Source organism: Mustela erminea, chromosome 2, assembly GCF_009829155.1.
Source record: "Mustela erminea isolate mMusErm1 chromosome 2, mMusErm1.Pri, whole genome shotgun sequence".
Lineage (NCBI taxonomy): Eukaryota > Metazoa > Chordata > Mammalia > Carnivora > Mustelidae > Mustela > Mustela erminea.
Window position 1 is genome coordinate 143,849,204 of NC_045615.1, and position 12,114 is coordinate 143,861,317.

Genomic DNA, 12,114 nt, shown 5'->3' on the forward strand with positions numbered 1-12,114 from the left:
TTAAGGAAAACCAGTAAGTTGGAAACATAAACAATACCTGAAAATTAACATTTGCACCCAGAATAATTCCTCATTAGGATTCCTAAATTTGTGTACCTTGTCATAGTCTAGCTTTACCCAGGAAGCTTAGTGAAATCCTGCATGTAAAACACATTCACGGGGGCTGTAGTTTGTCAGATGGTCTCACATTCTTCTCCTCACAGTGCACAGACTTCTGTAAACATGCAGTCTTCATAGATTCTTTTTGTTAAGAGCTTATTGGAAACAGAAGTCTATTCTGTCTGCTAAGTGTGAGGAACAGAGATTCAGGTTCTGGCTCAGTTAAGCTGTCAACAAAAGGCAATGATTGGGCTCACGTCCAATTTTCTAATATTGACCTGGTTCTTCGGAATCCTAATAAAGTACAAATGACAACTACAGCAAAAGGCATGCTTTGGACACCTTCATGTTTTCTGCGGCCCCATATCAGTTTTCTGTGGCAACATATAATAATTTCTTTATTACCTGTGATGTGTTAGCACGAGGCTCCTGATGACTAACAGTCTCCCAACCCCAAGGCATTACACAGAGGTAGAAATTGGGCCCTCAGATCTCAGTTTTCAGAACTTGAGCCACTTTTACAAAGGGTCCAAACACAGGTGGGATTTGTGTAGATATATCAAATGGTATTCTTAATAAAACCTTTCTAATTCAAACTGGAAACAGTTTGATTTTCTCGTAGAAGCTTGAGGTGAGAAATTGTAGCAAGTTTTTTGGATTTTTTTTTTTTTTTTTTTTTTTTTTTTGGTTTTTTAGTTAACTCTCTCCCTTCAGGGAAGACTGACTTTAAAGAAAGTAAGTTTCCAACTGTCTTTCCATGTTTCTTTAAACTTTACATTCCCTCTGTTTAAGAGGTAATTATTGGGGCACCCGGGTGGCTCAGTGGGTTAAAGCCTCTGCCTTCGGCTCAGGTCATGGTCTTTCTTGTGATCTTTGTCTGTCAAATGAATAAATAAAATCATTAAAAAAAAAGAGGTAATTGTTCAGGGTTTTTTGTTTTGTTTTGTTTTTGTTGTTGTTGTTTTGTAAACTGAATGTCAGCTAAATTGTTCAGTTGCTTGAGCTTGAAGTACTAATCAGGAATGCCTATCCCATGTATTATGCAGACTCTAATAAATTTCTGCAGATTTCTAAGGGATCATAGTCATCCATTCTGGCTCTGACTTCTTACATATACTGAACTCTTAACTATTGAGTAAGAGACAAGCGGGGCTAGGGAGGGAGAGATAGGTAGGGGGTTCAGTGATCAGGCCCATGGAAATCCCAAAACCGTGGAGGTGTAAGAAAACCAGAGATAAAGGAACGAACCAGAGGGTCCTGTCCTAGGTATCAGAGGTGGGGTCTTGTTATAATAGCTACTTGTGACCAACAAAGAATTATGGGTCCCTAAAAAGGAAGTAAGCCATTGAAGGTGTTATCACTAGTTTTTACTCAATGATGCTATGTTAACCTTCAATAAAAGATAATCCTAGGGGCGCCTGGGTGGCTCAGTGGGTTGAGCCTCTGCCTTTGGCTCAGGTCATGGTCTCACAGACCTGGGATCAAGCCCCACATGGGGCTCTCTGCTTGGTAGGAGGCCTGCTTCTCTTCTTCTCTCTCTCTGCCTGCCTCTCTGCCTACTTGTGATCTCTCTCTCTCTCTCTGTCCAATAAATAAATAAAATTAAAAAAAAAAAAAAAGACAATCCTAAAGGATCCTCAGTGGCAACCCTCTTGGGACCCCTCTCATCCCTGAGAGCTTTTTCTGTAACCTCACTTAATAAAACTCTATCACTTTACTCGCTTTTTTTCATCCACAAGAATCATTCTTCAACTCTGTGAGAGAGGAATCTCGCTCTCCTACTTCGTTATCATTTCTAGTCCCTTCTGTGCACATCACTCTGAACTGGACTGATAATCTCTTTTTCTTAATTTCCCACAAATGACCCAGACACATAATTTATAGATATGATAGACTCTACTGAGATTTTAGGGCAATGGAATGAATTCTGTGTTTCATCTCTGCAAATTGTCTTATCCTAAAAAAAAAAAAAAATTGTTCACTTTGCTACTTGAAATTTTTCACTGGCCATGATTTACTACTGGTATTTTTTTTTTTTTTTAAGATTTTATTGATTTGAGAGAAAGAGCACAAGCAGGGGGAACAGGAGAGGGAGAAGGAGAAGCAGGCTCCCCACTGAGCAGTGAGCCTGAAACGGGGCTTGATCTCAGGATTCTGGGATCATGACCTGCACAGGAGGCGGGCACTCAACCCACTGAGCTACCCAGGCATCCCTATGACTTATTGTTAAACCATGGCAAAGCATCTCTTTCCCATGCTGCTTTCCCCATGGTTACCGCTTTCATAGTTCCTTCTAGCTTCTGGTGTATATCTTTTGAAAGATTGCTGAAAATCCTGGTTTTACCCTTTCAATTTAGTTTTCCTCACCGTTAACTTTTCTCTGGGACTCTACTTTATATCCAAAGACTCATTAATGTCTGTGGTAAAACCAGCTGTCATCCTTTGTCTTGTCCTTACAGACTCAAATGTTGGATAATCTTTTCTTTCTCATTCCCCTTCAGTTTTAAGTTAGAAGAAATATGGAAAATTATTTTTTCCTCCTCTGGAAATTAAGCATTCACCCTCAAGGATGGATATGACTATATTTTATCAGCTTTGAGTTTAAATTATGAAAGATCATGGTATATTTGAAGCTTAGCTTGGATTTTCTATTTTTTTTCTAGTAAAAAATAAATGCTGTTATTGTAAGAGTGGGTTAGCACAAGTACCGCCATCTTAGCTTGGGCAGCCAACCCATGCCCAAGGGCTGAACATTCCCCTACTTTACTTTTGTCCCAGGGACCCCCACCCTGCTTTAGTTCCAAGAAAGTACTCCACCCTGCAACACCCCGGCTGCAGCTAATTAGCTTAAACCACCAGGGCGGCTAGGCAGTTACGCCACAGGGACCAGATGTTGAAAAGAGTTTATCTTACTAAACCACCATGGGGGGCGCAAGCCAAAAGTATGTGTGGCCCCTGAAGTGATGGAAAATTACTGTGAGTTGGATGTTTATAAAAAAAAAAAAAACGCTATATAAACCCTTGGCTTTGAGTGCTCGAGGTCCTTGTTGAAACCCGCTGCGCTGGGCAGATACTTGGACCCCAGCTAGCTGGAAATAAACCTCGCTGTGTGACTTGCATTATCAAGAGTGTTCTCTATCTAATTGAGGGGTGGTCGACTCCGTACCCTAACAGTTATAATCTTTTTTGGATTTGATTTTGTCAATGTGGGCATTTTGAACTTTGCACCGGCAAGACATCTGGAAAAGGGAGAATTAGAAAAAGTTATCCTAAAACTTTCTTTCTTTCTTTTTCAAGATTTTATTTATATATTTTGAGAGAAAGAACACGAGTAGGGGGTGGGGCAGAGAGTGAGAGAGAATGAGAGAGAGAGAGAGAGAGAGAGAATATCAAGCAGACTCTGTGCTGAGCACAATCCTGACCCAGGGCCTCCTTGAGATCTTGATCTGAGCCAAAATCAGGAGTGGAAGGCTTAAGTGACTGAGCTATCCAGGCGCCCCATATTAAAACATTTTTTGATGATTCTATATTAAATATATTAGTCTTTTAGGTTCAATTGAGAACACGTTTAAACATTACTGAATTATTTTCCAGTTGCTGGGAGAAAGAATTGCCTTCCCATGCAAGAATAGTTCCTGTGAATATTCCAAAACAAGCTAAAACATATGCTACTAGTCATTTTCTGAGCTGTTCTAAAAACTCTTTTTAATCGTTGATTTCCAAGCCAAAGATTGAAGTAAACTAGCACATGTGAAAGTATTGTGGATTCATGGTCACCTGGTGGCTCAGTTAGTGGGGCATCTGCCTTTGGCTCAGGTCATGATCCCAGAGTCCTGGGATGGTAGGGAGCCTGCTTTCCCCTCTCATTCTGCCCTTCCTCTCTGGTTGTGCTTGTATGCTCTCTCTCTCTCATTTGTTCTCAAATAAGTAAATAAAATCTAAAAAAAAAAAAAAAAAGTATTGTAGATTCAGACCTCGAGGTGCTCAATAAATGTACAGTGAATCAGAAAGACATGGGACTTCTCCACTTTGCTTCATGATTGGTTATGCAAGTTAATGATATTTTTTTTTGCTTGTTTATTCATTCATTATTTCATTTCTTGTTCCTAAAATATTATTTTGAAAGATAACATAAATTAGAAATGAGAAAGAAGGGGCAAAGAAAAAACAAAAAGTTAAGGGGCATAGAACAAAGAAATTAGGGGCAAGACCCAAAAGAATATAGGGGCAAGGAACAAAAGTGTACATATGCGGGAACTCGGGATATGACTTGAACAAAATAACAAAATATCCTACTACAAAGTCATTTTAGATATGATTACCAAGAAGTGGGTAAGAAAGGGTAATTTGAGGTAGCTCATTTGGCTTTGTTCACATAGGGCTAATTGAGCCATAATTTGCAAGCTTAATCCCAACAGGATGCCTGCAAATTTGTTCTGATTGTTATATCAAGGACACTCTGACATTAATTTAGAGAGGCTCTTTTGAAAATGGCATATGCTGAAGCTTAAAGAGAAGAGTGGAAAGAAAGCCTCCAAATATTTTCTTTTTCTGGAATAACTTCATGGTGCTCATATTTATCACTAAAGAATACTAGCAACACTTTCTTTAGGAAAGCACAAGATATCACATGATAGAACTTTGTGTGATATAAAGTCTCTCTAAAATTCAGTGACTTCTGGGTAGAAATATACTTTGAATTGTATGAAAAGAAAAGTTACGTTGCTCTCTGAAGTCTGTTGGTAGCCTTGAAGTGAGTTTGTGGGTTTTTTTCCCCTCTAAACCCCACTTAAATAGGCTTCCTAGAGTTTTGGAGCCAAAGAGAAGCTGCTGCTCAAATCAAGGAGATAAAAGATTTGAGAGAAAAAAGAACTTAAGTATTTTTCACATATGTACTTGACTGATTGCTATAATAGGCAAAATTTAAAAATGCATTATATTTACTGTTAATAGTTTAGGATTCATTGGTAATATAAAATGAAAAAAATGGGATTTTATATGTGTATGTGTTGTTCTGTACTTGATGAATTAAATACTGACTGTATTTATATACTATAGGATGGATATAGATAGGATAAGCTATCATTTTAATTATTATTACAGTGAACATTTTCACAGGGAACTACCCTAGAAGAATTTTGTATAAATTAAAATTTAATGTGCATATTTTCAAATATAAGTGGGCTTTGACTTTTAAATATAAGTGTATCAGATAATATGTCTGATAACATATCAAGTCTTGTAGAAATAACTTTGTAGTTAAAATACTGCTTCTTATAGGGATTATAATAAGTAAGAGTATGGGAAGTTTGGGTGATTTCATGAGTTGATGTAGAAAATAGCTTCCTTTACCTTTTTAAAAGACAGGACTGAGAATGGCATAAATCTTTAATGTTTTCTGTTCTGCTAACTTCAGGAAATGACCAAAATCCATCTCTGACTTCTCTTTTTAAGAAATTTTGCATCTTTGGGTCAAAGCCTAGATCCTGCGATTGATAATATTTTAAAGTTGGCCAATTTCTATGACCTTTATGTGTATTTTTCTCAATTTTACAATAGGGATGCAAATAGTACCTACCTGATGAGGTTACTACAGTGGGGATTAAATGATACTTGGGAATGCCTGAGAGAGTAAGTAGATGCATAAATGTTATTTTTATTACTTTATTACTTAAAATGAAAGATGAATTCATGTGAAGGATGAATTCCTTCACACACTTGAGAAAATCTGGACCTTCCTAGGGTGCATCATGCTTTCCTTGCCCAGAGAAAGGGTGTAACCCAGCTGCAGAAGGAACTCCCTTTGGATCCTGCCTCGTACACCTTATTACACCTTGTGAGACTGCAGAAGGGAGTTTATTTTTTGGACCAAGACATTTTGATTTTAAAATTGTGGATTACTTACCTGTTCTAAATATGCCCGCTTCGTGTGAATATAACCAAACCTGCTCTGAAGAGAGTAACTTTGCTTTATGTACCTATCACGTGCTAATGAAAAGCCGCTAACCCTGTTTATCATTCCCCAAATCTTTCCTCTACCCTGCTCTCCTTCACCTTGAACACAAGTGATGCACTCATGTAATACATTCTTTGGTTTCTTTTTTTATAACCTGGTGCTTACATGGGGATCTATGTTTTTTGTTGTTGTTTGTTTGTTTGTTTGTTTAGTGTGAAATTTGCTAGAGCTCAATTAAACATTTAAAGCAAACAATTAAAATCCCCAAAGTTGTATAAACTGGTGTGCCTTGGACTCTGTTTTTAGGGATTGGATCATAGGCAGAGATAAAGAAGAATTTCATTGGGATTCTATTTCACCTAATAGCACAGCCCTCTCAGTGGTATGAAGAGCCGTGAAGGAAAGAAAAAATACATGCTATCCAATTCCAACTTTTGTAAGCTTCAGTTTAAGTCAGCTAACATGGAGAATTTGCAATGAAGTTGCTTTGAATCCTTATTTGTTTGTTTATTTACTTATTTTTTATATAAGTAACAAAAATCCTGTATTTGTTTACTATTTACTATTAAAATACTGACTCAAACTAGGAATTAATGATAATCTTAAAATCCTCCAGAAATTATTTAATAGAATAGAATTTAGAGCAAATAATAGATGCATCATTTTTCTGAAGTAAATAAATCCTCCTTAATACTACATGGCATTTGGAAAGATAGTATTTTTTGCCATTTATAAAATATATGATAATTAGAATTTTTAAAACTAAATATATACGTTTTCACATATTTGAGAAATGCAATTACTTTTTAAATACTAATTAGATGAAATATACTGGGCAGATTTTGCTTTTTAATTACAAAGGAAAATACATTTCTAAATGTTCTCTAGATTTTAGCCCACCATCAATTTTTATTCAGTTCTTTTTCTAGAAGGAAAAATAATCTCATGACTAGGTCCTTTAGATATTTGTTTTCAATAATATGAATATAAATTATTTTTTAATAATTATACTGGAAGCTTCCTTAAGACAGATTTTTAAAAGATACTATCATAAAACACAAGACCTTTATTTGCATACCCATATAAAATTGCAAGATACTAGTGTGATATTGAGAAACACTTTGATGGGGCAGTGTTAAAAATAACAGTGAAGGAGGTTTAATGAATGATAGAGGAAATCAATACATCCCATTTACACTGTTTCTGATATACAAGGGGGAGATAATATACAAATACTATCTAAGAGTAATAGATAACAGTGGATATTTGTATGATTTCTACAGCTGAAACAATGAAGCTTTCTCTTTTTGGTTACACACACACACACACACACACACACACACACACACACACCCTGTAATATTTTTCCATTGTTTCTGCTATTCAGTGCTCCAGTGTTTCTCACCTTGGTTTTACCACCTTATCTCCCTTTAATCTATTTTTGACCTCAGCTCTAAATTGGCTAAAGCCCCTCACAGGAGTAAAATTCTTTTTCTTTTTCTATTCTATTTCAGTTCTGCACACATTCTAGATTTCAGCAGCTTGACTTAGTTTCTCAGTGACTGATGTCTGTGTAGAATTGTGTCTTAATATTCCTATGATAGTAAAGGTATAAGGTAGAATTTTTTTTTAAAGATTTTATTTATTTATTTGACAGAGAGAGATCACAAGTAGGCAGAGAGGCAGGCAGAGAGAGAGAGGAGAAAGCAGGCTCCCTGCTGAGCAGAGAGCCCGATGCGGGACTCGATCCCAGGACCCCGAGATCATGACCTGAGCCGAAGGCAGCGGCTTAACCCACTGAGCCACCCAGGTGCCCCAGGTAGAATGTTTTAATGACAAAACAGGTAGTTTAAAGGAGTATAAAAGACCTCTTTTTTAACTTCTCCTTTGCCTTTTATATAAATATTTTGAAGTCATTTTGGCTCAACTAAATAATCTACATATGTGGGCCATGACCAGGAAAGCAGAATTTTAAAATTGTGAACCAAGTATAACTTAATTGAAGAATTTATTATTCTGCCTAGGTGTTATCAGAAATTATAATTACCCATAAAAAACTTAAATGATTATTTGGGGTAAATATCACATGGAATTTGATTATAGCATATCCCTTACTTCCATTAAATATTTTAATTTATTTAGTTATGCAAAGATTCACTTTGAAAATAGTTTATCTTGGCAAAGCCATCAATGCCAGGCTGGTGGGGGGGGGGCACTGAATGTTTCATTTCAGCCTTAAACAGACATTGTAGCAGAAACAAAAACAGGCCTTAGTCACAACTGAAGAAGAAACTTCCTAAGGGAACTCTGTTAACACAGGTGTTTACAGAAGCCAAACCTTGGGGACAATTTCATTGTGTTAAGTAGATAAATATTTTTATATATTTGTGGTTACAAAATGTAAGTTAAATCTTCATTCTACTTCTTGGTATAAAGTTTAGTTTGTCTAAAACTATGCTAACAAGGACAAAGAATTTTCTTCTTTAATTGAACATTTCATATAATGGTTTCTAGAGAAGTTGCTTTGCAAATTTGAAATCAAATGATTTTTGTTTGTTTCAATTTTCAGTTTGTGCTATGAATAACTACATTTGTTAAAATATTTGTTAACTCTGTTTGTTGTCCCAAACTTGTAAACTACAGTTAAAATTGAAGATTGATTTTGATTATTAATCTGGTGATAATTACATATATATTACTAATAGTTCTAACTAATCCAACACATATAAAAGGACTAAGTAGATGTTCTTAAATGTGGAAACATTATTAAAAGACACATTTTCTTCTTTTAAATTGCCAAATAAAATTATTTAAAAGCCAAATGAAGTAACTAACTCATTAACTTTAAAACATGGTACAGGGGGTGCCTGGGTGGTTCAGTCAGTTAAGCGCCTGCCTTAGGCTCAGGTCATGAGATTGAGTCCTGTTTTGGGCTCCTTGTTCAGAGGGGAGTGTGCTTCTCCCTCTGCCTGCTCTGTCTGCTGCTTCCCCTCTCTGCACTCTCTCTCTGACTAATAAATAAAGTCTTTAAAAAAAAAAGAGAGAGACAGCAATCAGACAACAAAAAGAAATTGAAGGCATCCAATTTGGCAAAGAAGTGAAACTATCACTCTTTGCAGATGATATGATACTTTATATGGAAAACTCAAAAAACCCTAGTCAAATCTGCTAGAGCTTATACAGGAATTCAGTAAAGTGACAGGATATAAAATCAATGGACAGAAATCAGTTGCATTTCTATACATCAACAACAAGACAGAGGAAAGAGAAATTAAGGAGTCAATCCCATTTACAATTGCACCCAAAACCATAAGATACCTACGAATAAACCTGTCCCAAAGAGGCAAAGAATCTGTACTTAGAAAACTATAAAATACTCATGAAGGAAATTGAGGAAGACACAAAGAAATGGAAAAATGTTCCATGCTCATGGATTGGAAGAACAAATATTGTGAAAATGTCTATGCTACCTAAAGCAATCTACACATTTAATGCAATCCCTATCCAAATCTCATCCATTTTTTTCCAAAGAAATGGACCAAGTAATCCTAAAATTTATATGGAACCAGAAAGACCTCAAATAGCCAGAGGAATATTGAAAATGAAAGCCAAAGTTGGTGGCATCACAATTCCGGACTTCAAGCTCTATTACAAAGCTGTCATCATCAAGACAGTATGGTACTGGCACAAAAACAGACAAAGAGATCAATGGAACAGAATACGGAGCCCAGAAGTAAACCCTCAACTCTATGGTCTAATCTTTGACAAAGCAGAAAAGAATGTCTAATGGAATAAAGACAGTCTCTTCAAGAAATGGTGTTGGGAAAATTGGACAGCCACATGCAGAAAAATGAAACTGGACCCTTTCCTTACACCATACATGAAAATAGACTCAAAATGGATGAAGACCTTAATGTAGAAAGAAATCCATCAAAATCCTTGAGGATAATACAGGCAGCAACCTCTTCGACCTCAGCCACAGCAACTTCTTCCTAGGAACATCGCCAAAGGCAAGGGAAACAAGGGCAAAAATGAACTATTGGGACTTCATCAAGATCAAAAACTTTTGCACAGCAAAGGAAACAGTTAACAAAACCAAAAGACAACTAACAGAATGGGAGAAGATATTTGCAAATGACATATCAGATAAAGGGCTAGTATTGAAAATCTATAAAGAACTTATCAGACTCAACACCCAAAGAACAAATAATCCAATCAAAAAATGGGCAGAGGACATGAACAGATATTTCTGCAAAGAAGACATCCAGATGGCCAATAGACACATGAAAAAGTGCTCTACATCACTCGGCATCAGGGAAATACAAATCAAAACCACAATGAGATACCACAATGAGATACCACAATGAGATATCACACCAGTCAGAATGGCTAAAATTAACAAGTCAGGAAATGACAGATGCTGGTGAGGATGTGGAGAAAGGGGAACCCTCCTACACTGTTGGTGGGAATGCAAGCTGGTGCAACCACTCTGGAAAAGAGCTGAGGTTCCTCAGAAAGTTGAAAATAGAGCTACCCTATGACCCAGAAATCGTACTACTGGATATTTACCCTAAAGATACAAATGTAGTGATCCAAAGGGGCACATGCACCCGAATGTTCATAGCAACAATGTCCACGACAGCCAAACTATGGAAAGAACCTTGATGTCCATCAACAGATGAATGGATAAAGAAGAAGTGGTATATACATACAATGGAATACTATGCAGCCATCAAATGAAATGAAATATTGTCATTTGCAACTATGTGAATGGAACTAGAGGGTATTGTGCTGAGCGAAATAAGTCAATCAGAGAAAGACAATTATCATATGATCTCCATGATATGAAGAATTTGAGAGGCAATGTGGGCGGTTTGAGGGTAGGGAAGGACAAAAGGAAGCAAGAGGAGATTGGAAGGGAGAAAAACCATAAGAGACTTTTAATCTTACAAAACAAACTGAGGGATGCTGGGGCATTGGGTGGTAGGGAGAGGGTGGTTGGGTTATTGATATTGGGGAGGATATGTGCTATGGTGAGTGCTGTGAAATCTGTAAACCTGGAAATTCACAGACCTGTACCCATGGGGCTAATAATACATGTTAATAAAAAATAAAAAATAGAGAGAGAGGGAAAAGGCTTGTTAAACATAAATAAATAAAAAATAAAACACACTGTAGGACACCTGGGTGGCTCAGTCAGTTCAGTATCTGCCTTCAACTCAGGTCATGATCCCGGGGTTCTGGGGTGGAGCCCCACTTCAGGCACCCTGCTCGCAGGAATCCTGCTTCTCCCTCTGCCTCTGCCCATCCCTGTGCTCATGCTCTCACGTACTCTCTCGCTCTTTCCCCTCTCTCTCAAATAAATAAATAAAACACAGTGAAAAATCTTTAATTCTGATGATAGGAGAAAATACTTTGTTTAATACTTACCATGGAGTTAACATTATAACAATTAAATTTGAGAATAATATTTTAAAATTCCTTATTTTAAATTTGAAAATATTACATATGTATTTTAGGATAAAGAAAATAAGTAATTGGGGGATATTAGTTAGAAATCTTGGTAAATTATTTATTATTTCTAATAATTTATCTATAATTACTTTTGGATTATTTAACATACAGTGTTATATTAGTTTCAGGTATACAATATAGTGATTCAATAATTACATCACCCTGTGCTGATCCCAAGTGCCCTCCTTAATTCCCATCACATATTTTACCCAACTCCCCCACCCACTGCCCCTTGGTTTGTTCTCTATATTTAAAAGTCTGCTTCTTGATTTCTCTCTCTCACTCTTTCCTGTCTTCCTTTTTTCATTTTTTTTTCAGTTCCATGTAAGAGAAATCATATGGTATTTGTCTTTCTCTGACTGACTTATTTCAATTAGCATAATACTCTCTAGATTCATCCATGTCATTGCAAATGGCAAGATTTTGGTCTTTTTAAATATTCCATTGTATATTTATATATATATACCACATCTTCTTAATCCATTCATCAATCAGTGGGCACAGGCTACTTACATATGCTGGCTATTGTAGATAATTCTGCATAA

General features: G+C 36.4%; 1 long non-coding RNA gene across 2 annotated transcripts in view; it reads left to right on the plus strand.

Annotated features, from left to right (window-relative positions):
- Window positions 1-12,114, plus strand: part of LOC116585121 — an 82,213-nt gene that overhangs the window by 13,114 nt on the left and 56,985 nt on the right. Inside the window, exons 2-3 of one of the 2 annotated variants that reach the window (XR_004283471.1) lie at window positions 5,659-5,730; window positions 6,362-6,479. This is a non-coding gene — a long non-coding RNA (uncharacterized LOC116585121). Of the gene's footprint in view, window positions 1-5,658; window positions 5,731-6,361; window positions 6,480-12,114 lie in introns of those variants that run through there. The other variant, XR_004283472.1, reaches the window with a different exon arrangement.